General features: G+C 41.8%; 1 long non-coding RNA gene across 2 annotated transcripts in view; it reads right to left on the bottom strand.

The window, feature by feature from the left end:
* LOC129393503 (uncharacterized) overlaps positions 1 to 24,634 on the bottom strand; it is an 81,750-nt gene extending 57,116 nt beyond the window's left edge. For both annotated transcript variants that reach the window (XR_010108823.1, XR_008620406.1), the window contains exons 1-2: positions 24,545 to 24,634; positions 23,089 to 23,191 (exon numbers count right to left, since the gene is read on the bottom strand). This is a non-coding gene — a long non-coding RNA (uncharacterized LOC129393503). The remainder of the gene's footprint in view (positions 1 to 23,088; positions 23,192 to 24,544) is intronic.
* Positions 24,635 to 25,460: the final 826 nt, after the last annotated feature.

Below are 25,460 nucleotides of genomic sequence, written 5' to 3' on the forward strand. Positions count from 1 at the left end.
ATATGTTAGGGTTGGATTTTTTTTTTATTTATTTATCTTGCTTGGAATTCACTGGGCTTCTGAGTGACTTTAATCAGTTTAAGAAAATCCTGTCATTATTTCTTCAAACATTGCCTCTGTTCTATTCTTTGTCTTGTTTGATTTTGGAACCTTAATTATTGGTTGATACGGGTCTTCTCCCTCTATTTTCCATATATCTCAACTCTGTTTGATATTTTCATACTTTCACCACATTGTGCTTCATTCTGGATTTCTTTTGATCTGTCTCCTAATTTACTAATTATCTCTTCAATTGGGTCCAATTTGCTGTTAGAATCATTCTACTTGGTTCTGCTTTAAATCCATTAGATCACTTTTTACATTCCCGGAAATATTTTCAGGCTTGTTTTTTAACATGTGCCTGACAGGTAGTTTCAATCTCTGGAGTCTTTGTGCATCTGTTTCTGCTATCTGTTGTTTTTGCTGATTCTTACTCACGGTGCCTTCTCTCCCTATGTGCTTATTTGCTCACTGCCTTTGAAGAATTACTTGTGGAGATTTTTGAGGCTTAGGATGAAGAGGTCTTCATTGAGGGAGGATTTGCCTTTGCTTTTGCTAGGTGCCCAAAGGAAATACTAATCTGGAATCATTTAAAATTAAATTCAAGGTTTGAGGTTTTCTTTTACTACCTAGGTGATATAAATTTGGGCTGCAAATCAGGCTGGCTTGGACTTTTTCCTTCTGCTCTGCTCAGCACCAAGGAAACTTTCTTATAGTCCCTTGGAGATGTGGCAGAGGGGGTAAGTTTACTTTCTTTTTTTCTTGGAGACAGGATCTCATCCTGTCACCCAGGCTGGAGTGCAGTGGCACAATCATGGCTCACTGTAGCCTCAGCCTCCCAAGTACCTGGAACCATAAGTGTGTGCCACCACACCCAGTTGATTTTGTTATTTGTAGAGACTGGGTCTTCCTATGTTGCCCAGGCTGGTCTTGAACTCCTTGGCTCAAGAAATCCTCCTACCTTGGTCTCCCAAAATGCTGGGATTACAGGCATGACCTACCATGCCCAGCCTAGGTTTACTTCTATTTCACCTTACACTAAGGGTATAACTCTTTGATTTTTCAGTTTTATATGGGGTCAGTCTCCTATTAGATTCCTAACTTCGGGCCAGCCATGAGTTTGAAGTTCTCAGACCAGCCATCAAAACCAGAGTGCAAGTTTGCTTCTATCAGCAAATACCTTCTGGTTAAAAGTAGCCTTTTTGTTTCACTTATCACTTTGAGTTTTCACTTTCAACTAGATTTTGACCTGATATTTCCCTACTATTTTGTTGGCTCTTTCATGCTTTTAAGATGTCTTAACTATTTTATCCAGCATTTTAAAGCTATTTTCAGCAGGAATGTTGATTCAAATAACCCAGCCCAAGCCTTTCACATTCCCAGAAACTGAAGTCCACTTAAAAAAAAAAATCCCATCAAATGGCCTCTATAGGTAATCCAAACCCTCACTGGTTATTTTTTGTTTGTTTGGGGGTGAAGAGGTTGTTTGTTTTTTGCTTTTACAGACTAATGTGTCTTCCTTAAAAAGCAATTGAGAAAGTACCCTATAATATAAGACTTTGTAAGGATTCAAATATAAAATAACTTCCTCTTTTCTGAGAAAGTAGCTTGGGAAGATAAAATCTCACCTTATGTTGAGTATATATGATATATAAAGTCTTTCACAATACCTAACATACAGTAGGTATTTAATAAATACCCTATACTTACTTTCCCTCCTCTCTCTCCTCTAGCTCTTCAGCTTTGAATAAAATCTAAGTTGTCCAGATGCTTAAGATAATGTGATTCAAAATAAATAACATGTGAATCTATCCCTGCTTAGAGTAAGTGACATGGTCAGTATGACATTTCTCTAAGACTCCTCTAGTCCACAGTGCAAATCACATGAGTTTCTGTCTCTCTCTATCTCATACACACACACACACACACACACACACACACACACGCACACAAGACCACATAACCTTATAAATTACTTCTTTTACAGTCTTTATTTTCAGGGATTGTTATGAAGCATAATGACCAACATATCATAGAACAAACTTAAGTTCTATTTAGAAAATGAAGACTTTTGGACTCCAGATAGAAATGTTCTTCTCTACTCACATAGGACTTGGGAATTTCCCAAGAAAGAAATGAGTAAGAACTTAATGTAGGATCTTCCTTCAGTGACTTGAATGAGGGTGGAGCAACCTTTTTACATTAGTACAAGCATATTGTTAGGATATGCCTGATGGCCACTGTGCTGAGGAGGTAGAAATTAGGCCAGAGCCACTTCCATTTCCTTACCTTTTTTTTCTCTTTTGAGACAGAGTCTGGCTCTGTTGCCCAGGCTGGAGTTCAGTGGCACAATCTTGGCTCACTGCAACCTCCGCCTCCTGGGTTCAAGCAATTCTTCTGTCTCAGCCTCCCAAGTAGCTGGGACTACAGGCATGTGCCACTATGCCCAGCTAACTTTTGTACTTTTAGTAGAGATGAGGTTTTGCCAGGTTGGCCAGGCTGTTCTCAAACTCCTGACTTCAGGTGATCGGCCCACCTTGGCCTCCCAAAGTGCTGGGATCACAGGCATGAGCCACTGCACCTGGCCTCCTTACTCTTTGAAACACATCACAGCAATGTTTGTAAGATTGCAAGAGGAGGCCAGGCACAGTGGCTCACACCTGTAATCCCAGCACTTTGGGAGGCCGAGGCAGGCAGATCATGAGGTCAGGAGATCAAGACCATCCTGGCTAACACGGTGAAACCCCGTCTCTATGAAAAATACAAAAAATTAGCCAGGCGTGGTGGCGGGCACCTGTAGTCCCAGCTACTCGGGAGGCTGAGGCAGGAGAATGGCGTGAACCCGGGAGGCGGAGCTTGCAGTGAGCAGAGATCGTGCCACTGCACTCTAGCCTGGGTGACAGAGCGAGACTCTGTCTAAAAAAAAAAAAAAAAAAAAAAAAAGATTGCAAGAGGATAAGGAGGTGCAGCAGCCTGCCCCCATTCTCACTACAAATTTCCAATTATTATGACCAGCACTACCTCCATATTAAAATGAAGTTTTTTCCCTATCAACTATGCCTTTTAGTTCATATTCTCCTATTCTGTGATTTCTCTGCTTGTAGAGTTCTGTCCATGATATTGAAAGAGACCAAGAAAGAGAGGAAAGCACAAATTCACAACATTTTTAAAGTTAAAGAATTCTTCGAGATGGCCTAATTCACTGCTTCCTTGTCCATACATGATTAAGTGGAAAGGCCAGAGAGGTTATGAGGTGCACAGGGTTATAGACCCACACTAGAACTCCCAAGTTCTTGACTTGCTATATACATCCCACTACGCTGTGCTACTGGTTCCCTGCAAGCTCTCAGAACTCTTCTCATCCATGCTTCATACTTGGAGAGAGTGAGGCAAGGGCAGATCTTAAGGCCAGCTGAATGAAGTTCTTTACATTGCCGCTAGTAGGATTCAGAAGAATCAGGAATACACAGAAAATGCAGAGTTAGGAAACGTCGTCTAGAGAGGGAGAATGGAACAGGATTTGGAAGTAATGGAAGGTCAAGACTGATGAGAGAGGGAAAGGCATTCCAGGTAGATAAAACTGATATTTGAAGTCTCCATGCAAAGAAAGAATGAGATATGTTGGTGAGGAGCACAATAACAAAAGTGATAAAAATATGGAATACTAGCTCAGGCCAACAATACTCAGATAATGGAGCGCATTTCATATAACACTAATTTTCCTCCTCTAGCACAAAGAAGATATGGGATCAAATTAATATCTGAGAAGCATTATAAAAGAACTGAGATAATTTTAGCTGGAAAGGTATAAGGGAGATGTGGATCTTCCTTTCCACAGTGAAAAGAAATGAGCTAGAATTGCCATTAGGAAATTAAGATTAGGCACTGGGGCAATCAGCTGTGCACTTTTACCTGAAAGAGGCCAAAGAGTCAGGAAATCTTGAAACAAGGTCTGAAGGAGACACCCTTCAGCCTGGGATGAGTTAAGTTCAGTCCTGCCTGGAGGCAGAGGGAGGGATGAAATGTCCTGTCACAGAGTCTAGAAGTCTGGATCAGGGCCAATTCATGGAAACAAAGCATCTCATTATGGAGAGAGGTGGAGAACAGCAGGAAAAATCTCCAGCCTATTTGTCTGGGACTTCAGAGCAGTGTAGAAGTTTTCTGGCTTGATCAGTTTTAGACTCTGATGATAATAACAAAAACAAATTTCAGTTAAACCAAAATGAAAGAATTTCCCATGATAATGCCATGAATCTTGGATCTCACTCACTGGGGAGGTTAAAACACCTGAGAACAACCAGCATGAACAACTTAGGCACTGTTGAGAATGAAAACAGAGAGGGATAAAAATTATTGCTAAGTTGGATGCAGCCATAAAAAAGAATGAAATCATGTCCTTTGCAGCAACATGGATGTAGCTGGAGGCCATTATCCTAAGTGAACTAACACAGGAATAGAAAACGAAATACCACATCTTTTCACTTATAAGTGAGAGCTAAACATTGAGCACACATGGACATAAAGATGGCAACAACAGACACTGGGGACTACTAGAGAGGGGAAGGAGGGAGAGGGGCAAGGAATGAAAAACTATCTACTGGGTACTATGCTCATTACCTGGGTGAAGGGATCATCCATACCCCAAGCCTCAGCATCATGCAATTTTAAAAAAATTATTGCTAATTTGGAAATTTAGGATTCGACTCTGAGGCCTTGGAGCTTGTCAGGGAGGGTTGGTTAAGTGAGGGTCCTCCCAGCCTAGTGGCTATGCGAGAACTTGCTTCTGGGAACCCATGGTGAAGGCTGGGTGTGTCTGAGCGTGTGCTGAATTCCTGGCTTCAATTACAGACTACCAGGCGGCTGAAGAGTCTGTCATTGCTGATGTCATCATATTTACAAGATTCATAGGTCCCCTCTCCAGAATGAGGGCCTCTCTGCCCCTGATGCCATCTCCCACCACTGTGTGCACTGTATGAAGAAGCAGAGCATCGTGGGAGGCAGGGTGAGGGTCTCCTGGGCGTGTCTGCCCACTCCCACCCAAGGAATGAGGAAATGATTGCTTGGATAATTCACACTGCACTTCCACTGTCCTGGTCATGGCTTCCATGTTGCAGGCTACATTCAGCTAGATTTAACAGTGGAATGCTCTCATAAGTGTGCTGTGGTGTAGTGGTTACCATGGTTACCTAACAGTGGAATCCCCTCACTTTAGAAAATCTTCAAAGAGAGATTTTGTATTTATCTGGGATGGAGGCAGAAGTATGGATAAGAGGATATCTTAAATTTTCCTTTCTTTTTCTTTTCTTTTTTTTTTGAGCGTGTGTGTGTGCGTGTGTTTTGTTTTGTTTTGTTGAGACAGGGTCTCGCTCTGTCACCCAGGCTGGAGTGCAGAGGCATGAACAGGGCTCACTGCAGCTTCAACGTCCTGGGCTCAAGCAATCCTCTCACCTCAGTCTCCTGAATAGCTAGGACTACAGGCAAGTGCTCCCACATCTGGCTTTTTGTTTTTTGTAGATATGGGGTCCTACTATACTGCTCTGGCTGGTCTTGAACTCCTGGGCTAAAGTGATCCTCCCGCTTTGGCCTCCCAAAGTGCTGGGATTACATGCATGAGCCATTGTACCCAGCCTCAGATTTCTATTGAAATACTCTACAATAATTTTCTGTCCTGTGCCTGTTAAAATCTATTATCTTCCTGCCAACATCCTAGGGGTTCAAAAGAGTGTGGGTGCTTCGTCTGACTCCTTCAAGTAATTGTTTCTAGACTCTGCCTCTAGAGATGCCATTAGAAAACTGATAGGCATGGGGAACCAGCTTCTCCCCAGAGAGTGAAACTCCCAAGCAACCAGTCCCACATTCCTCTCTGACTCATGCTCCCAACCCCCTACTGTGCCCTAAAGGTCAGTGGGCTGGGAAACAGGCCACATCTAGGACAACTGCTGCTGGAATAAGATGTCTATCCTGATAGCCAGGACTTACCTCCTCCCATCCTCAGCCCTGGGTAACTCCCTGGCCCGTGCCCCAAGTATTGTGATAAGATGCTGCCAGTGATAAGAAGAGGATAGTCAACAAGGAATCTACCCTAGGGCTGACAGCCTCACTGGGGAGATCATATCACAGGCTCCATGGATCATCTCTGATTCCTCCACTTGCCATAGCAGAGCATCCCCCTGGCCCCTGAGGAGGAGACACTTCTCATTATCTGAGTCAGTGGATGAGAGCAGAGGCCACATGATTTTGTCATTTGCTGAGTGTCTGCCATGTGCCAAGTCCTATGCTAAGTGCTAAGTATTCAATGGTGCACAAGCCTTGTATGTAGCTTACTGTCTAGTAGTAGAGGCCACCATTAAACAGGTTCACAAATGTAATTAGTGTTACAAAGACAAAAGAGACGTGAAATAAATCCTCATTGCTTTATCTTTGGATACCTGCACTCATACACATACATACAAACACACCCTTTGTGTCTATCCCTGATGCTTGCTCTGACTCAGTGTTTCTGTCAAACCCAAGGCAGTGGAAGTATGGAGTCTGCAAAAATCCACAAAGTGGATAGTGCACAAATCAGGAATAAAGAGTTGACCCTATGCCAGTATGAAAATTCACCCCTGGCTATAAGTCTAGGTACAAAAGTCATATCAAAATTGGTCACAAAATTCTATTTACACATCTAGGTTGAATAAATTTTATCTTCACTTCCTCAAAGCCACCCATCTCTGAAGCAGATGAGGCAAAAAAAATTTTTTTTTAGAAACCAGAGGTGTGCGCAACCATAGGGAAGAGAGGCCTTAAAAGATGGGTTTGAGTCACCCTTGCTTCCTCTCTCTATGTCCCGTTCTGATATCACTGAGTCTGGCCTGCAGACAGAGCTTTGGAGAGTCTTCTCATTCATTTCACTGCCTTCAAAATCTGCAGACAAATGCTAATTGACCCTATTCTTCTAGATCCTCAGATAGAGGGACTGCCCAGTTTCCTTCAGTAAACCATGCTGTTGGAAAGTTCTTCTTTGCTAATTCTATTTATTATTTCTCTACAAAATTAATTCCTTTCTTGATATTTTGTCTTTTAAATCTAAATATGCCAAGGGGAAGAGGTAGACACATTATAATATTTCCCCCTCATAATCTGAAAAGTATAAAAGCATAAACAATCTGAAAAGTGACCACCTCTTCTTTCTGCTTCAGAGAAAATTCCAGCAGAGGTTCAAGGTGAAAATATCATAAAAATTTGGGAAGCTAGGGCTGGGACTCTTCTCCTCTGCCATCAGTTAGCATAACCCAGGTTTGGAAGACCTCTGTGCAACAGGCTGGGAAAAATCCAGGGGCAGTTTCTAGGTGGTATTTCCTTCCTTCAAGTAAGGTCACTCCAGAAAGTTAAAGGTCAAGGGATAGATGCCAGGTGTAAAAGTTTCTTTGCTTTACTGTGAAACCTTCTCATACAGAAAAAATGGGTAGGCTGAATGAGGCAAGGAGCATGTGGCTGGTTAAGTTAAATTCTGCAGGCCATCATATGATTCCAGAATAGAACGAGGCAAAACAAAGTGTGGAGTCCATTTGGACAGATAATTACAACTGAAATTTAAACAATATTATAGAAAAATCTAAACATTAGGTTTACATTATACTTGGTCTTTGTGCTTTACTTCATGTGAGAGGAGCACCTTAGTCATATAAAGTCAGAGTCCCAGAAACCTTAGTCTCTTGTTCTCAAAAGCTAAGGGGAAGAATAAACATTTTAGCCCTCCTGAAATTATTCTATTTATGGCCCTGCCTTGAGCTAGGAAGACACATCCTAGGTTGGTCATTTAGGTCCTCTAGCAATTTCATCCTAATTTCTCACTAAACCCATTTCTTTGGACTTTTCCAACTTAGAGCTATGCTTCAGCCAAGATAACACTTTCACCAACCCCCATAGCCTGACTCTTCTCACATTTAAGCCTCAGACTGAACAATGAATGTCTCTCATCACCTAGAGTGTTGTCTTCACAGACTGCTTCCCACAATCTCCCATCAAAACCCAGCTCAAATCCTTTTCTTGCAGAGTCTTCCCTTATAACTGCAACTAATTGAGATTACTTCTCTACTCCAGTTTAACTTAGCCATTTAGTTTCAACAACATGTAATTACATAAGCCTGCAGGTGAGTTCACATGTATGTGTTTCTATGAGACAGTGGGAGATTAGACTATCTAGTTTCCCCACTCCTCTCCTTGGGGTTCTTCAGTAAACGCTAAAATTATTTTTGAGATGGACTAACTGCTCATCACAGAATGAGACACAAAAACTATTCTGTATCAAGTTCTGAGAGATGGGCCAACGATGAATAGCAACTTCAAGAATGGAGAGAATGGCTTACAGAGAAGAGATATCCTAATTCTGTACTCCATCAGAATTCACACTTATGACATTGTTTGGGAGCATTTGATTAAGTGTTTCTAGTATCAGACCAATATCTAAACTCCCATTCAGAAGGAGCATCGAGTATAAGCTTTATACAGGGGAGAAGCATGGTAACCTATAGCAGCGCCTAGCACATAACGCAGGCTCAGCCAGCATTTGTGGAAGGAAGGAAAGGTTGAAAGGGGGGCCTGAGAGGGCAAGGAAGGGATTGAGAGGGTCAGTAGGTTCTAAATCTCTCTTTATTGTCACTTGCTAAAGTTGGTTGACTTTCCAAGCAAGAGAAAGCCAGTCAATGATTTCTCTGACTAGAGGAACTGGAGGCTATGGGGATGAATATGAACTCTGGTTAATAGGAAAAGGAATATCAGTATGGGGAAGTTTCCCGTACAATGGAAAACAAGATACAGATAAACAGAGAATTAATGCTGGAGTACCATCTTCGCTATCAATGCTGGGAGAATGAGGGGTAAGGACATTTATGGAAGCTAGTTAAAGCAGACTTTCCAGAGGAGGAAGAGGAGATAATAGACCAGAGCTTGGCAAGAACGAAGCTACAGGATTGAGTGCACAAGAATAGGACTGAACAGAACAGCCGTGCAGACCATCAGAAATGACACAGGGTAACTATGGAAGGTTTATCTTAGCATGAAAAGGCTTTGTTGAAAGTCAGGAGAACTGAAATGGTGGGAGAGTGAGTAGTTGATGGGAGTACTGAGGAATGAAGATGAGCTTGATAAAGCTATACAACTCTGCTGCCATGGACATAAAAATGGGAGAACAAGGAAGAGTGTAAACTCTCTTTACAGGTGGGAGGGGGTTAAGAACTGAAAAACTCCCTACTGGGTATTATGCTCACTTCCTGGTGAAGGGTTCAATTGTACTCCAAACCACAGCATCACATAATATACCTTTGTAACAAACCTGCATGTGTAGCCCTGAAATCTAAAATAAAAGTTGAAAACAAGAAAAAAAACCCTGGCTCTATTATCCAAATTAATTTATATTTCTTGAGCATCTCCTATGCAAGGCATTATGTTAAGCCCAGGAATATAAAGGGATATACAGTTAGAAAATAAACAATCTTGGGGGAGTTAGTTTCAAATTGATACAAGATGGCAGAGAATAAGGAGGAAAAAAAGAAGAGAAAAAAATATATACAATTTCCACCTTCCCATAACCTACAAAATAGTAAAAGAGATAAATACATATGTAAATATTATTCTAGTAGTATAATAGAGACTCAAACAATGTGACACTATAGTTGCAGGAGGGTCAGAAATAATTCTCGCTAGAGCGATCTGGGACGTAATCTTGGAGAAGATTTTAAGCTAGGCTTTAAATGAAGGATCAGATCTTGGCAAGTTGATGAGGAAAGGATGGCATTCCAGACAGAAAGAATAGCACATGCAAAGGTCTGGAGGCATAGAACAAGTTGAAGAAACTCAAGTAGACCCATGAGATTGCAGTCTAGGTTATGTAAAAGAATGTTGATCCCAATATTATTGTCGCCGTGGAGGGCTCTGAAGATCAAGCAACAGAATTCTAATTTTATTATCTGTATATTGGAAAACCAGGTAATTAAGAGATGCACCATATTTCTTTGAAATTTCCAGATAACCAACTCATTTTCTGAAGTTTGAGAATCAATAATGTCCTAGTTATTATAGGAAAATGAGATTTCACATGGACTCCATCTTGGAAGCTGCTGTCTTTCTCAAGCTCATTTACTCCTATACAACTCCACTGCCACGGACACCAAGGAAGAGTGTAAAGTCTCTCAGAAGAGAGAGGCCTTTAACAGAAGAGATTTTAATCCACTGAAGAAGGTGACAGTAATAGCTCTGCTCTCAGTCAGGAGGCTCATTGAGACAGATACACAACATCCCTCCATGGACACAGGCAGACAGTAGATCACAGAAATAAGTGCAAATAATACAATGTTGAGGAACTATAGAATAGTACAGTCCTTGGAGCCAGGTAAGGCCAATTAAGAAAGTTTTCTGGTGGAAGTGAGCTCAGGTAGGACTGGGTATCTACAAAGAAAATGGACAAAGTTAGACAGGGAGGATGGAGAAACAGTACCTGGAGTAGGAGAGGAGGAAACTGGCCTGTATACATGTTTGGAGGCAAGTATGAACAAGCACATGCAATGAGCATCATGTGTGAGAGACAGAAGAATGAACTCAGCTGGAATGGAGAGTCTGTAGCAAGAACTAACACGGATCCAGTCTGCAGGTAGACCGGTTTCCAGCACAGCAGCCTGGGTTAACATTGGATACTACCCCTGGCCTCTCCAGAGGGAATGATAGGAATTTCAGTCTTTCTTTTCTCCTTATATTTTCATGAGACATGGGTTACATTTCTAGTTGTTCTGGAACACTGACTCATCCTTCTGTAATGAATGTGAGTGTCCTAGGGTATGATGCTGTCTATTGTACTGAGGGACAAAGTGAGGCCACAGCAAAGGAGACTATTAGGCCCAAACTCAAATTATAATTAAAAACTAAGCTCTGTCCAGGTGTGGTGGCTCACAACTGTAATCCCAGCACTCTGAGAGGCCGAGGTGGGAGGATTGCTTGAACCCAGGAATTCAAGACCAGCCTGGGCAACATAGTGAGACTCTGTCTCCGCCAAAAAAACAATTAGCCAGGCATGGCGGCACACGCCTATAGTCCCAGCTACTCAGGAGGCTGAGGTGGGAAGATCGCTTGAGCCTGGGAGGGCGAGACTTCAGTGAGCTGAGACTGCGCCCCTGCACTCTGCCCTGGGTGACAGAGTGAGACCCTGTCTCAAAAACCAAACAAAACCAAACCACTAAGTTCTGTTGGGCTTTTGTATTCTCTGGTATTCCTCTATTCCCCTGCACACAGGAATGTTGAATTCTACCTAAGCCAAGGGAGGAAGTGGTCAGATGTGGAGGTAGAGGTTATTACAGGATACTGCAGAAGGCCTGATATGCTGCCTCTCATAGCCCAGGCTCCCTAGGTTAATGCCCACATTCTCATTTCTAATCCCATCTACAGTCACAGATACAAGTGGCCACAATGGAAATTTCCCCAAAAGTCTGAATGCTGGAGTAGAAACTGCCCATTGACCATTCTAAGCAACCAGTGAAGTCATGTTGACCCTATACCATGAGGGAAAAACTGAGTCTAAATTTTGTTGAGTAGAGCAGAACTTTCAGACAGCCCAACTGCAATTAGAAGCTGGGGACCAAGGTGTCCCTGAAACCCAGCTAGGGAATCTTTCCCTCATGTTCTCTCTAAGCTTCACATTCCACCATATAACACAGTAAAAAAGAGATTGCCCCATACCCTTCTGTAGGAAAAAGGTACATTTTGGGATGGTTTGGAGGCATCAAAATGGTAAGCAATTTCAGGGTACAATTAAGACCTGGCTGTTCAACCCTACAATAAATTACCATCAAAGGCACTCACACGTCAACAGGGGAAAAAAACACATGTGCTTGCAAGACGATGTGTGTTTGATGCTCATAAAAAAGATAAAAATATAGGTCATCATCATGTAACAAGCTTGTAGGTGTCAGAACGTGTGCTGTTGGGGGAGGTAGGGGAGGAGAAATGGAGAGGGATCAGCAAACCAAGAAGGAGCTGAAGTCAGACTCCTATCCCCAAGTTCTTCCCTTCTGCTGAAGACAGTGGACTGGCAGTAAGGGAGTGAAGGACCCCTCCCCCATTTTCTTTTTCTTGGGACATCCCCTTTCCTGCTCCCCCCAGCTGGATTTCCGACATATTAATCATGTCTCTCATTTTGAAATCAGCCAGTCAGGCTATTATTCAAGCATTGTTAATGACACCATCGGCCAAGGTATCAATTAGGCAAGTTGGGATAAGAAGAGCAGAGAATAGGGCTGGCCAGAGAGCAGAACACAAATCTGTTTTGGTGTAGGTAACCCAAACGGCAGCAAGGGCTCCTAATGCTCTTATTTCTACTCCTCTTAGAGGCAACCTCAAACGCACTGAATTCTGCAGTCAAGACCCAAGCCAAACTGTTACTTCATAGTATCTCCTCACTTGCTCCCTCAATTGACCCTTAACTGGACTTCAGCTAGTCACATCAAATCACTCAGGATATGCAGGAACAGGGTCACAGCTAACTAGCTCTGGGCAGCGCTTATTCCTGTGGCTGAAGCCCAACATCATGGGAGAAAATGCTTCCTCCACCATGCTTATGCTGGCTGCCTTGGGTGGAGTTTCTTCTCCTTTGCCACAATATGCATTCTAAAGGTCCTTTAAAATCTAGCTCAACGTTTTTTTTTATCAAGGAAGCTTTTGTTCTAATGAAGAAAGTCTTTATATTTGTTGATTCTTAGTTCTTAAATCTGATTATTGTTTTCCCCATCAGGCTGAGTTTCCCAATGATTACAGCTATTAATAATTCTTTTTTTTTTTCTTTTTTGCTAGATCTCCCTGCCTCCCACACCTGCCAATACTCCTTTTCTCTGTCAAGAAAGGCTCTGTTCAAAGGGGCTATTCAGAACAAATAGGTGTGACAGGTACTCAGGTCACTGAAGTTTGGATCCTGGAGAAAGGACAAAAATAGAGATTAGAATAGAAACTGCAGCAAAGTAGGAGTCCAAGCAGTCATCAAGACCTCCAAGTTCCTTCCCATTACATACCCAGGGAAGTCTTCAGAGCATTGTGTTTCTAGACTCCAGTCTCCCTGAGTCACTCCCTGGTTTCCTGTCACCCTTTCATTCTCAAGACAGACACAAGATTCTCCCTGGCTTTCTTCCACACCCACCAATTATCCAGATCTTCAGAAAGATGAAGGACACTAAGGACAAAAGGTCAATGTTTCACATTTTAAGTGTCTCTGGACCCAAAGAAGGTGGCTGGGTCAATTAAGTTTCAAACACCACAACCAAAACTAGAAATCTCAATAAAAAACAGTCACATTTGGAGTCTTGACATAAAACTTACCTAATTACATTGGCTAGGAAAGTGAACACGCTTCTCAGCTTTCCCCAAAAAACTCAGCAAATTGAATTCCCTTTCGTCCTTGTTCCACCTCTTGTTTCTCCTTTAAGATCCACCCTACTGGCCGGGCACACGGGCTCACACCTGTAATCCCAGCACTTTGGGAAGCTGAAGAGGGCAGATCACTTGAGCTCAGAAGTTTGAGACCAGCCTGGGCAACATGGCAAAACCCAGTCTCTACTAAAAATACAAAAATTAGCTTGGCATGATGGCACACACCTGTAATCCCAGGTACTCAGGGAGGCTGAAGCAGGAGAATCGCTTGAACCCAGAAGGCAGAGGTTGCAGTGAGCTGAGATCGTGCCACTGCACTCCAACCTGGGCCACAGAGTGAGACCCCATCTCAAAAAAAGAAAAGAAAAGAATAATCTGCCTACAACTTTCATTCTATGCTCCAAAGCACTGAGCTGATAGAAAAATGAAGAAATAGGCTGGTTGCAGTGGCTCACAGCTGTAATCCCAGCGCTTTGGGAGGCCAAGGCAGGCAGATTATGAGGTCAGGAGTTCAGGACCGACCAGCCTGACCAACATGGTGAAACCCCATCTCTACTAAAAATACAAAAATTAGCTGGGCGTGGTGGCAGGCTCCTGTAATCCCAGCTACTTGGGAGACTGAGGCAGGAGAATCACTTGAACCCGGGAGGCGGAAGTTGCAGTGAGCTGAGATCATGCCACTACACTCCAGCCTGGGCAACAGAACTAGACTCCATCTCAAAAATATATATATTATGTATATGTGTGTATATATATATATATGTATGTGTGTATATATGTATATGTGTGTATATATATGTATATGTGTATATATATGTATATGTGTACATATATATGTATATGTATATATATTTCCACACCCCAAAGAGAAAACCTGTATCTATTAGCAGTCACTCCCTATTCCCCACAATATCCCTAGCTTTAGACAACCACTAATCTACTGTCTCTATAGCTTTACCTATACCCTGAACTTATACCCTGACTATAGCATATACCTATACCTTTACCTGTACCCTGAATACCTCTACTCCAAATATAGAGTATACCTATACACTGAATAATTCATATAAATGAAATTATACAATATGTATTCTTTTATGACCAGCTACTTTCAGTTGGCATAATGTTTTCAAGGTTCTTCCATGTCATAGCATATATCAATATTTCATTACTTTTTTATTGCCAAATAATATTCCATTATATGGATGTCCCACATTTTATTTATCCATTATCAATTGATGGACATTTGGGTTTTCTGCTACTATGAACAATGCTGCCATGAACATTCATATACAAGTTTTTATGTAGATACATGTTTTCATTTCTCTTAGGTATATACCTAGAAGTGGAACTACTGGGTCATGTGATAACTCTAGGTTTAACATTTTGAGGAAATGCTGTTTTCCAAGGTGGCCGCATCATTTTATATTCCCACCAGCAATGTATGAGGATTCCAATTTTTCCACATCCTCACCAACACTTATTATTACCTTGTATTTATTATTGTTGTAACCATCCTAGTGGTATCACATAGTCGTTTTGATTTGTATTTTCTTGATAGCTAATAATGTTAGGAATATGTAGGAAACATTTTAATGTGCTTACTGGCCATTTGTATATCTTCTTTGAAGAAATTTCTATTCAGATCTTTTTTTTTTTTTTTTTCTAAGATGGAGTCTCGCTCTGTCACCCAGGCTGGAGTGCAGTGGCGAGATATCGGCTCACTGCAAGCTCCGCCGCCTGGGTTCACGCCATTCTCTTGCCTCAGCCTCCCAAGTAGCTGGGACTACAGGCGCCCGCCACCGCGCCCAGCTAATTTTTAGTAGAGACGGAGTTTCACCGTGTTAGCCAGGATGATCTCGATCTCCTGACCTCGTGATCCGCCCTCCTTGGCCCCCCGAAGTGCTGGGATTACAGACGTGAGCCACCGCGCCCGGCCCCTTAGTCCATTTTTAAATTGGGCTACTTGTCTTTATCCTTTTGAGTTAGAGTTTTTTATATATTCTAGATACAAGTCTCTTATCAGATATATGAATTGCAAACATTTTCTTCCACTCTGTGAGTTGTCTTCTCACTTCCTCAATGGTGTGATTTGAAGCAAAAGTTTTTAATTTTGCTGAAGTCCACTCGATCTATTTTTTAAATTGTGCCTTTATCTAAGGAATCATTGCATTATCCAAGGTCACAAAGACTTACACCTATGTTTCCTTCTAAGAGTTTTATAGTTTTAATTAACTCTTGGATTTAGGTCTTTGACTCATTTTGAGTTAATTTTTGTATATAGTGTGAAATAGAAATCCAATTTAATTCTTTTGCATGTGGCTATGCAGTTGTCCTAGCACTACTTGAAAAGACTATTTTTCCCCACTGAATTGTCTTGGCACTTATGTCAAAAAGCAACCGACTGAAAATGTGAGAGTTTATTCTTGGACTTTTAACTCTATTCCACTGGATAGCCATATGTCTATCCTTATGCCACTACCATGCTGTCTTGATTACAGTAGCTTTGTAGTAAGTTTTAAAATAAGGAATGTGAGTTCTTCAATCTTGCTCCTCTTTTTCAAGATTGTTTTGGGTATTTTGGGTCCCTTGGATTTCTATATAAATCCTGGGATCTGTTTGTCAATTTCTGCAAAGAAGCCAGTTGGGATTTGACAGTGATTGTGTTTAATCTTTTGATCAACTTGGAAAATATTGCCAAGAACATGGGATGTTTTTACATTTATTTAGGTCTTCTCTAACTTCTTTCAACAGTGTTTTGTACTTTTCAGAGTATAAGTTTTGTGCTTCTTTGTTAAATTCATCTCTAAGGATTTTATTATTTTTGATGGTATTATAAATGGGATTTTTTTTCTTAAATTCATTTTCAGGTTGTTTGTTGCAAGTATTATCATGTTCTTTTAAACACTATAGTGATACGCATAATTATTTACAGAGTACCTACTAGGTGAAAATGCTAGATTGATGGGAAATAAAGAGTATAAGACTCAGTTCCTAAAATGAAGAAACTTACAATCTAGTTGAGAAGAAACAATGCTTTACATGTTTCTCCTTTACAATTTTTTGAAGTGATTTCAAATACTTCATAATATTTGACTTTGACAACACCATTCATCCATTTACTCAAAAGTATGTATGAGGCTGGGCACAGTGACTTAAAAGTATGTATGAGGCTGAGCACAGGCTGGGGCTGTGAGCACAGGCTGGGGCTCTAATCCCAGCACTTTTGGAGGCCGAGGCAGGAGAATCGCTTGAGGCCAGGAGTTTAAGACCAGCCTGGGAAACATGGTGAGACACCTCCCATCTCTATAAAAAATAAAAAATTAGCCCAGCATGGTGGTGTACCCCTGTAGTCCCAGCTACATTGGAGGCTGAGGCGAGAGCATCACTTATGCCCAGGAGTTTGAGGTTATGGTGAGCTATGATCGTGCAACTGCACTCTAGCCTGGGTGACAGAGCATGATCCTATGTCTAAAAAAATAAAAAATAAAGTATTTATTGAGTGACTACTATCTGGAAACACCATACTAGATGCTGGGAATTAAATGGAGAAGAAAACAAATACAATCCCTGCATTCATGAATCTTACCATCTAGTTAGAAAGACATATTAATCAAATATAAATTATAAATTTTGGTAAGTACTATAAAAGAAACACACATTAAATAGTAGGGCAGGAATTGTGAATAAAATAAAGTTCTATTGCTTGCCATCTGCTTCTCGAGAGGCCACCCTCTGCGCAGCCCCCATATTACAGAAAAGAAGATGGAGGTAAACAAGAGTTTTAGTGTTCTGGAGGCAAAAAGCAAAGGATATTATGAGAAGGATCAGGCCCTCCAGCTTTAACACTGAGTTGTTTGATTAGATGTACAACATTTGGGTTTTATTTCCCTTCCTTCGAGAAAAAGGAAGAGGAAGCATGATTACAAGGGATGCAAGCCCTCCTGTTGCAACCAGGTCAGCATGCTTTGGCCACCAGCCTCGCTCTCTGCTGGGCTCAAGCAGAGACGCAAACAGTAGTTCTATGGAGGACACAATGCGGTCCCCATGCTCTGCTGCCCCACTGCCCTAAGTGTGGGCTGGGTTTAAACTGTTTTTCAGCACTGGCAGAAATAAGCCAAACAGGCTTTTTAATATGATCTCACTTTCTCCCAGGTTCCAGCTTCCTTAGTACTAGTCAACCTGCCCTAACTTTTAAAAGTGTCACAGAAAACTAGAAAAGGGCAAGGTTATGGAGAGCTGACAACTACTTTATGAATGGATTATAGAAAGAAAACTTTGATTTTATTTCTTATACATTATAGACATACTGGAAGGAGGGGCAGTATATTTTATTTAAATAGGGAAGTGGTGGCCTAGTATTGGTCCAGGATCTTCCTCTAATTTCATCTTGACAAGCAGTGACATGGCCCAGCCACAAACTGCAATAGCAGAGCCTAGACCAGAATCCAGACCTCCTGACTCCTATTACAGTGCTTTTGCCACTGCATTTAAAGAGACTAAAATCCTTGGTCAATTCATGGAACAAACATGGCATGATCGTTAGGACTAGGAGATACAAAGGTGAATAAAATAAAGTTCCAGTGCTTGCCATCTGCTTCTCGAGAGGACACTCTCTGTGCAGCCCCCACCCCAAAGAGTGGATTAGATTCTGCTCCTTTGTGCGTTCATAATAGCTTGTGCATTCATAATACCTTGTGCGTTATTTCTATCAGTACACTTAAAACACTATATTATAATTATCTGTTGATATGTTGATTTCTTCTGCTAATTCAGTGAGTACATTGTAGGCAAAGATCTTGTTCTTTGCCATCCCAGAACCTAGCACAGCACCTGGTACATCGTAGATGGTTCAATAAACCTTCATTGAATGAATAAATGAGGAGCCGGTCCAATCCTCCTCATCCCACTTCATTCTGCTGGCACAAACCCACATAATATGTGACCGTATATCTCCCAGGTGAAAACTGGAAAGCTGATATGTCCACACTGTAACTAGTGGATCACCAGTAGTGTGGGTGAAACAGCAACTCTATGAAATTCACAGAGCAGTTCTACTCCCTTTTCCTACACAGCCCTGCCAAAGGGGAGATTTGGATTCAAGAAAACAACGAAGTTGATTTCATGTTGTACATATTTAATGAAATGGGATATCTAAGACTGAGTAATCCAGAAAACTCCCTTTTTAGTTCATGCATGGGTAGCCAGTCTTGGCTTTGGACAGAGTTGTCTTTTTCCAAGACCAGGTTTGTTTTTGTCTCCCCATATGCCTCATTTTGGTCTTGCCGACAAGTGAAGAGAAGCAGTTAGGAGAATGAGATGCATATTTAAAGCTAAGTTGTTGCAGAGCCAGCTCAGAGAGAGAAGTCTTATTAAAACTCATCTATATTCTTTTTCATAAAATATCACCATAAATGGACCTGTTAAACAGTGTCTCGGGAGCCTCTGTAGTTGGCTGAGCTCCAACTACCCACAGGGGACAGGAAGATGGTAGTGGATGGCTTCCTTCCCACCCTCCACTGTTCACCGTGTGACCCTGAGCCCCAGCTCTGGGAGGTGGTCTGGGGAGACACAATTCCAATATCTGTTCCATTTTGAATGCAGAATCAAACTATGTTACCAGATAAGCATAAATGGCATAGAAATCAGATAAGGATTTTATAGTGGTTTGTAGACAATTTCTTAAGGCCTTTGGGGACAAAAGCATATCTCTACATATGTTAGCACATATCGACATATATGGATACTGTGTGCTAGTCTATCGTTGTCTCTGGAGATCACTTAGGTTCACTTCCTCCCCTTCATGGGCCATCAAGATGCAGTCATTCAAGCCCAGAAAGATATTAGGGTCTGTTTGACAAAAGACCGAGTGTGTGTGTGTGTGTGTGTGTGTGTGTGTGTGTGTGTGTGTTTGCGCGCGTGCGCGCATGTGTGTGTGTGTATTCACTTATTTGGCATCTGTATGTGAGAGGAGGCTAAAGAGAGAGAGAGATTGAGATTCTGACTTCATTACAAAGCCAAATTAAAATTATTTTTCTTAGCTATTTCTTGGATAATTTTCTACTCCCTCCCTCCAAGAGTGCAGATAAGTAAAAGTTGACCCAAAGGTCCTACTAGCTATTCACACACATGCATCCTCAAAAGTAAAATGAAGTGCATTCATCTGGTTCAAATTACAGAAGCTATGTCTATATAGCACCAAATAAGTGAAGAGTTTAGAATCAGATTCATATAATTAGTAAACTCAGATTATCTAAGCCCCAGAGTAGATTATTTGTGTCTGAATTGCCCACTTTGGCTATCTACACACAGATTCGGTACCGTCTCTTTGAAAAAGCTAAGATAGATAACAACGAACATCTGTATACAAAATAGAAAATGTATACATACTTTATAAATCTAAATAACGCCAGGTGCGGTGGCTCACGCCTGTAATCCCAGCACTTTGGGAGGCCGAGGCAGGCGGATCACAAGGTCAGGAGATAGAGGCCATCCTGGCTAACACAGAGAAACCCCGTCTCTACTAAAAACACAAAAAATTAGCTGGGCGTGGTGGCGGGCACCTGTAGTCCCAGCTACTCGGGAGGCTGAGGCAGGAGAATGGCGTGAACCCGGGAGGCTGAGCTTGCAGTGAGCCGAGATCGCGCCACTGAACTCCAGCCTGGGAGACAGAGCGAGACTCCATCTCAAATAAATAAATAAATAAATAAACAAATAAATAAATCTAAATAACTTGGAAGCATCAGAATATTGATGAAATTTTCAGTCAAAATATTAAAATGGCTACAATTCTCAAAAAATATGCCTGAAATAGCTTCATAATTATTTCCATGCCCCATAAGGCTATTGTCATTATATAAATAAATTTATATAGCAATCTATTTAAATCTACACACTTGCATACACAATATGTAAGCTACTAATATATATAAACCTATATGTTTATAGGCTGAGATATATGGGGATTCATAGGCACATTTGTTATTTATTTTATTAATTCATTTATTAGATTTCTATTAAACATGTCTATTTTGGTTTATTATATGGTAAGAATCTGGCCTCACACATCCCTATCCACCCTCTTTCCATAGTTCTGGCTGCCAGGAGGGCTTGTGTCCTGAAGCCTGGGGAGTGGTTTTATTTATTTTCTTTAAACTGTGGGAGAGGTCAGCCATGGCTTAAGTGAACTCATAAATACATCCCCATGTCCTGGAATGTCCTAGGTGTGCCAGCCTGCCCATACAGTACCTGTCACCTATGGAAGGTCCACTGTCCTCCCTAAATAATCTTTATGTCCTTCTATATGTAAACAGGGATAGAGCTTCAATAGAACTGTCACCTCTCCTGGAAAGGGGAAAGAGGTGGTAGGGGGAAAATTATGGAATCCTGTTCCCACCTAGGTTTAAATATAACTCAGTCAGGATAAACAGGTAACGCTCTGCCCCTATGCTTACACGACGTAAAATAACTATACAATGAGCCGAGCAATGCAGAGAGTCAAATTGAGCCTCATGATCCTGTTTGGGTGTCTTTACTAATCACCCAAATCTCACATCATTTGTGAGATCCAAACACAGCTGCCATCTCTTCAGTAGTTCTCATCCCTGGCTGCACATTAGAATCACCCAAGGAGCTTTTTAAAAATATGGATGTCTGGGTCTCATGGTGCACCAGTTGACTCTATACATCTAGGAGTGGGACCCAGGAACCTCTATGGTTTAAAAGTTCCCCAGATGATTCAGATCCACAGTGAAGATTGAGAGCCACTGCACCTTTATACTGACCTAATTCAGTATAAGGCAGAGAAGTATCCCAGGAACTGGGGACTGGTAGACAATTGGGGTGATTCTAGCCAAAAATTAAGCCAACAAACAAAAATCAAAGTGAGCTTCCTTTTGCAGAAGATTTTTCACCATGTTAATATCTGCTCACCTAGATACAGCCAAAGAAATTGGGCTGAGAATGTGAAGATGATTGTCACATTTGAGAACCTATTCCCAGAATACTTACAAGGAAAACTGGGGCATACACATGCACACACACACACGCACGCACGCACACACACACACATACCATGTGACTGCTAGCAACTTAAAACAAAAAAATTTTAATTGAATTTCGGGGCCTGGGGAAGATCTGAACCTATAATTATTTCTTAGCAAACTTGCTGAACACAGGGTTTTCCTCCTCTGGGACGAGATGAGACAGGTAGCATAATGAACCCTCTTTAATTAAAAAATAAAATGTTTTAGGATAATCATATTCTTCTAAGTTACATTATTTTTTTAAAGGAAAGGACAGATCGTGAGAAAATGTCAATTTTCAAGTGCCCCATGTTAGGCTGCCTCAAATGGACTAGTTTCTCATTCAACCCTGTAGATTCAAAATTAGATCCTTAGGGAGGCACTTGAGTCCTTGCATTATTCCTAACACGAAGCTAACTTTTTAAAAACCCTATCTGTACTCCCACTTCTCTTAAATGCAATAGGCAGGTTCAATGTCAATTGATTCCAGCCAAGCAAAGCAGTGGGGAGGGAGCAAAAGTCAGGGTACTGAGAAACAGAGACTCCTGGTCCAGCAGCTCTCTGACATAATTTTGTGGGATTCTCTAATAGAGAAGTGGAATGTTCACATTCCCCATTAGAGAGCTCTTCCCCAGTTTCTTTGGAGATATTTGGGATGTGAGTAGATAGACAGAGGTGGGAAAACACTCATTTAGATCTTAAGTTGGAGGGAGGCACAAGCTCTGATGAATTGAAAATGTCTCTCTTCAGGCAGGAAAACTAGACTAAGACAGAACTGGGGGAGAAGTTTTGCCTGAGTTCTACCTCTCAATGTGTGGGTTGGTGGCCTTGGGGGACAATGATCGACCACCAAGATAAATATGAGAAATCCAATTCAGGAGGTTTCTTTTCAGTTTCACCATTCTCATTTTCTTTGATTCCTATTTCCTATTCTACTACTTCTGGGTGCAGCCCCCCTAAAGCAAAAATTTCTGAATCCTAATGAAGATATCTTTATTCAAGGGAAAAAGTAATATATTGGAAAATTTAAATGGAAATCTGTTTCCCCCGCCAAGCTTTTCCTACACTACTTTTCTGAAAAGAAAGAGTAAAGCAGCCTAAAACCTATTACTATAGTTTACACCAAAAATGATCTCTGATAGAATCTACATATTAGGATGTGTCTATAGCCCCCCCAGAGCAGGTATTGTGTCCTCTTGTAGGCAGCTTCTTTCACCTCTTAAGATACATTACAGCCTTTCCTTAGGCAGTATAAATCTGTGTTCTTATAGTTCTGAGACTGTAGTGTCTAGCCACTTGGGGAAACATCTACACTTCAAGCTACATTTAGACAAACACACATGCACACACCCACACACATCCCCTCCCTATATCCATATCAGACACCTGTGGTGCATTCACTGGTTTCAGATGCACTTACACCGGCTACCTGGGATTCCTCTAAATTCCTACTTATGAATTTAGAAAAGGCAAAAATCATGTAGGCAAGCATTAGCTCCCAACAAGACTGTAGACATGGATAAGTAAAGGTAGTGAGAGTGGGAAACCCATTTTATGAGATTTTATAAGACAAAATAGAGTAAGGACACACACATACACGCACACACAGTCCACATGCACCAGAAACACTCACCTGCTGTGGCTGAATGCAAAACTGAAGAGGCTTGGAAATCTACCGGTGGGGAGGGGCCTCACAGTCAACAGCCCAGAGAGCTTCGCCCTGCCCAGGTCTACACCTGCCCAGAGAGAATTTTGGTAATTTTAATAAAACCAAATTAAATCCTAAAGTAAGCCTAGTTGGTGATTCAGGAGGGATAGCCCCAGACCATTATAGGATAGCTATAAAATAAAAAATAATATATAGATGGATAAGAATAGGAGCAAAGCAAATAAAATCATTTTAATGGAGGAGAAAGGGAGCATGGCAGAGAAGAGGGAAAACTGCCAAGTGTGAAGAAAGAGTTGCTTACAGGATTCTCCAGGGTAGGAGAAGCTCTCTGGCCACCTTTTCTTTTTGTGGCTTTTGAGATGGGGGCCTGCAGAAGACAGAAAAGATTGGCACAAATCCTGGGATTTGTGCATTTGTAAGGAAAGCGGAGCATGCTTCAGTAAAAAATGCCTCTCTACATAAAACAGAGAGGCAAAGAGGTCTGTGGTGTTGGAAAAAGTGGAGAGGTGTGGAGGGCAGCAAGCCATTGACATCCCTGCTGTCAAGAAATGTATCTTTTAATTAGAGGGACAAGTTTGTATGCAAGACACTTGATGGATGTTGGCACTTTATGTAAGCATGTTTTACTTAGTTTTTCATGACATCCTATGAAATGTATAGTGTATTACTTAATTTAGTTGAGGAAACTGAAGCTCAAGGGGTTAAGCAATTTGCCCAAGGTCAAAAAGCTAGAATGTTGAAGTTCTAGGATTTGAACCCAGGCCTGGCTTGCTCAAAGCCTAAGCATGTTCTTTCTATTGCCATGAAAGAGACCAAATGTAGTGCCAATGTTTCCCAAGTAGATACAGATCTGGAGGGATGGTCAGCGTGTCAGCTTGTCCAACTTACCGCTCTTTGTGCAAAATCCCTGCCCTACTCCCTGGAGCCCCTTCCCTCACCCGAGAACTATCGTGGGCAGGGCCTCTTTGGCTGAGGTTGTCTTCTTTCTCCCTCACCACCCTTCACAAGAAGAAGACATCAAAGATTGCGCAGGGTCATAAAGAGAGGGAGGGTGTTAGAAGGGAGGAGCCACCCTGGGCTCATAAACTAGGCGGGGTTGGGGGGACCCACCCATTTGTCAGGCAACTCTGCATCTCACTTTCCCCAAAAACTGACATCTCAGCTCTTGCTTCAGGGCAGGGTGCTTAAGCAAAGTGCGGGTGGTGGGAGTGAAAGGAGGCACATTGGAGCGATTGGAGCACTGGGTCATTCTGACAGAAATGGCACCTTCTCTCCACCCGCACCCTGTGAGGCTGAGACATTTACGTGGATTCGTTTGGTTCTTGTTTCAGTTCTGCTGCTCTGTGGCCTTGAGGAGCTTCTTCCTGTCCTCTCATCTCTTCACCTTGTTCTGGGGTAAATCATCTCTGGCCCGCCTTACCTGCTGAGCAGCTCACTGGAGACCACACCGTGGAGGCACACCATACAGAACAGCCAAACTCCCCAGGCCACAACCAGGCTACACCTCCTGAAAGACAACCGGAGAACCAAAGAGCATCAGTCTTTGTGGCCTCCCTGTACCATCTCCTCCTACCATCAGAGCATACCAGAGCTTCCAAACTCTTCTTGGGTAGTGTCAGAACCTGCAACGGTCATGTTAATTCAGTAAAAATGTCTGTGTCTTAGATCTGAGTGCAGTCGCCTCCGTTGACCTTTGAGCTCCCTAAGGACAGAAATCAGGTCTTAGCCCTAGAGGGTTCCTCCACTGAATGGAGAGCTCTGCACATAGCAGGGGCTCTTGAAATGGCATCACCAAAATCCGTAAGAATCAAGAGGTTTGTTCTCCTATGCAAATTGGATAGTCAAAATTAAGATTCCCCTTCCTCCTGATTATTTTGATCATAGAACTGCTCTTTTCTTCATCAACATAGTCATCAGCAAGCATTTACTGAGCATTACTAGAGGGCTATGCTTGGTGTTTGGTACAAGAGATGTCAGGTCCTGCCAGCAGGAGACATAAAATATACATTTTAATATATACAGAGTTTCTCAGCTCTGCCACTTTCCGGTCATGGGATGCCAGACAAACTATTTAACTATTCTTTGTTCCTTATGTTAAAATGAAGAAAGCAAAAGCCCCTACCTCACAGGGTTGATGTAGCAATCTAATTAGATCGTGCGTATAAAGCACCAGTGCCTGACACATAGTAAGCACCCAATAAGGTGGCTGTGGGAAACCAGCAAAAGTTTCTAAGCAGAAAAGTGGCAGAGAGAGAGAGAGAGAGGTGGAGATTGGAAAGCTTTACTCTACTCCCACTAACACAGAACTAGTGGGATAACAGCAAAAGATATTTAGA

The sequence above is a fragment of the Pan paniscus genome, chromosome 10, assembly GCF_029289425.2.
Source record: "Pan paniscus chromosome 10, NHGRI_mPanPan1-v2.0_pri, whole genome shotgun sequence".
In the NCBI taxonomy this organism is placed as follows: domain Eukaryota; kingdom Metazoa; phylum Chordata; class Mammalia; order Primates; family Hominidae; genus Pan; species Pan paniscus.